At 40.9% G+C, this 2,915-nt stretch overlaps 1 long non-coding RNA gene across 1 annotated transcript in view; it reads left to right on the top strand.

Annotated features, from left to right (window-relative positions):
• The first annotated feature begins 1,020 nt into the window (after nt 1–1,020).
• The window catches only part of LOC129392577 (uncharacterized), a 12,831-nt gene continuing 10,936 nt past the window's right edge, over nt 1,021–2,915 (top strand). Inside the window, exon 1 of the long non-coding RNA XR_008618755.1 lies at nt 1,021–1,064. This is a non-coding gene — a long non-coding RNA (uncharacterized lncRNA). The remainder of the gene's footprint in view (nt 1,065–2,915) is intronic.

Below are 2,915 nucleotides of genomic sequence, written 5' to 3'. Positions count from 1 at the left end.
CATTGGGTGGAGCTGGGGCTTAGCTTTGAGATGGAGATCTCTGGGAGAGGTCTTGATGACTGATATTATGTGGGGCCGGAGGTCCCTGGTGGTCCAATGTCCTGAACTCAGCTCTCCCACCTCAGAGCCTCAGGCCTTACACCAGGCTGGCGCACCAAGACCCTGTCATTGACATGGCATAGAAGAAAAGGGAGGAAAAAAAGAAAGAAAAAAATAATGAGAAATAAAAAATATTAAAAAAAATAAAATTATTAAAATAAAAAGTATTAAAATAAAAAATTTAGAAAGTAATAATAAAAAAAGAAAAAGCAGAGAACAACCAAACCAGTAAAGAAATCCACCAATGATAAGAAGCGTTAAAAGCTATACTAAGATAAAGATAAGAATCAGAAAGAAGTCAGCCTCAGATAGCAAACCCAAAGTTCTACAGTTTCTTCCAAAGTCCACTGCCTCAATTTGGGATGATTCTCTGCTTATTCAGGTAAGGGTAGATTCAGGTATCTACCCTTATACAGATGCAGGGTACATCAAGTTGATTTGGAGGATTTAATCCACTTCTCCTGAGGCTACATGGGGAAATTTCCCTTTCTCTTCTTTGTTTGCACAGCTCCTGGGGTTCAGCTTTGGTTTTGGCCCCATCTCTGCATGTAGGTCACCCTCAGACATCTGTTCCCCTCTCAGACAGGAGGCGGTTAAAGCAGTGCCTGATTAGGGGACTCTTGCTCACTCATGCTGTGGGGGAGGGACAGGTACTGTAGTTATAATTGGAATGCAGGGCGAGCCTGTGGTGGCAGAGGCTGGTATGTCTGTTGCAACAGCCTGAGGAGCACCATGTGTTCTCCCAGGGAAGTTGTCCCTGGATCACGGGATCCTGGCAGTGGCGGGCTGCACAACCTCCTGGAGGGGGTGGTGGATAGTGACCTGTGTTTGCACACAGGATCTTGGTGGCTGCAGCAGCAGCATTAGCATTTCATGCCTGTCTCTGTTGTCTGAACTGATAGTCGCAGCTCATGCCCATCTCTGGAGCTCGTTTAGGCCATGCTCTGCCTTCTGTGGGAAGACAGGTAAGGAATCCCCTCTCCTCGCATACTCCAAAACAATGGTTTCTTTCCTCTTAGGCAGGTCCAGACTTTTTCCTGGATTCCCTTCTGGCTAGCTGTGGCACACTAGCCCCCTTCAGGCTGTGTTCACACAGCCAACCCCAGTCCTCTCCCTGAGATCTGAACTCTGAAGCCCTAGCCTCAGCTCGACCCCCCCACCCAACCCAGCAGGTGAGCAGACAAGCCTCTCAGGCTGGTGAGTGCTGGTTGGCACCGATCCTCTGTGCGGGAATCTCTCTGCTTTGCCCTCTGCACCCCTGTTGCAGGTCCCATCCCTATTCTTTTGTCTCTCTTTCTTTTGCCCTATCCAGGTACATGGGTATTTTCTTGCCTTTTGGGAAGTCTGAGGTCTTCTGCCAGTGTTCAGTAGGTGGTCTGTAGGAGTTGTTGCACATGTAGATGTATTTCTGATGTATTTGTGGGGAAGAAGTTGATCTCCACGTCTTACTCCTCTGCCATCTTGAAGGTATCCCTTCAAACTTTTTATTTTAAAATAGAGATTTGCAGAAATTTGCAAGGGCACTACAAAGGTCTCATGTAATGTTAATCCAATTTCCCCAAATGGGCACATCTTACATTATTACAGTGTAAAATAAAAACCAGGAATTTGACATTGATATGATGTGACTGTATAGTTCCATGTCATTTTATCACATGTGTGCATTTGTGTAACCACTACCACATACAATGTACAGAATTTTTCCACTACTACAATGATATCCTTTTTTTCTACATTTTCCTTGCCTGTCATCTGTTTGCCATCTCTATAATTTGTTGTCATTTCAAGAGTGTTACATAAATAGTATTATACAATGTGTAACCTTTTGATGTTGGCTTTTTTTAAACTCAGCACAATGCCCTTGATATACATCCAAGTTATTATATCAATAATTCAACACCATTTATTGCTAAATAGTATCCCATGGTGTGGATTTACTCCAATTTGTTTAGCCATTCACCTATAAGGAATATTATGGTTGTTTCCAGTTTTGGGCTATTACAATATAATGATGCTGCTAAGAACAATTATGTGCACGTTTTTGTGCAAACATAATCTCCATTTCTCTGGGAAAAATGCTAAGCATTTTATGGTACTGTTATATTTATTTTTTAAAGAAACCATCAAAATGTTATCCATAGTAGTTGTACTGTCATACATTCCCACCAGCAACATATGAGAAATCCAGTTTCCCTGCATACCTTGAAGGATTTGGTATCGTCACTATTTTTTATTTTACCTGTTCTAATAGGTATGTAGTGACATCTAATCATGATCTTAATTTTCATTTCCCTAATAGCTCATGATGTTGAACATAGTTTCATGTGCTTATTTGCATCTGTATATATCTGTGTACTTTTTTTTTTTTTTTAGTGCAATGTCTCTTCAGGTCTTTTGCCCATTTCCTAAATGGTTTCTCTGTCTTTCAATGTTGAATTTTATATATTCTAGGTATGATTCCTTTGTCAGATACATGATTTGCAAACCATGTACTTTCTCCAGTCTTCACCTCATCTTTTCATATTTTTAACAAGATCTTTCCCCCAGGTCAAAATTTTTAAATTTTTTATGAATTTCATTTTTTTTAATTTTATTTTTTTTATACAGCAGGTTCTTATTAGTCATCAATTTTATACACATCAGTGTATACATGTCAATCCCAATCGCCCGATTCATCATACCACCACACCCACCAGCCCACCGCTTTCCCTGCCTGCTGTTCATACGTTTGTTCTCTACATCTGTGTCTCATTTTCTGCCCTGCAAACTGGTTCATCTGTACCATTTTTCTAGGTTCCACATATATGCATTAACAT

The sequence above is a fragment of the Physeter macrocephalus genome, chromosome 11 (genome assembly GCF_002837175.3).
Source record: "Physeter macrocephalus isolate SW-GA chromosome 11, ASM283717v5, whole genome shotgun sequence".
Taxonomy (NCBI): Eukaryota; Metazoa; Chordata; class Mammalia; order Artiodactyla; family Physeteridae; genus Physeter; species Physeter macrocephalus.
Note: the sequence above shows the minus strand (reverse complement) of the source record. Positions and strands in the feature narration are given on the sequence as shown.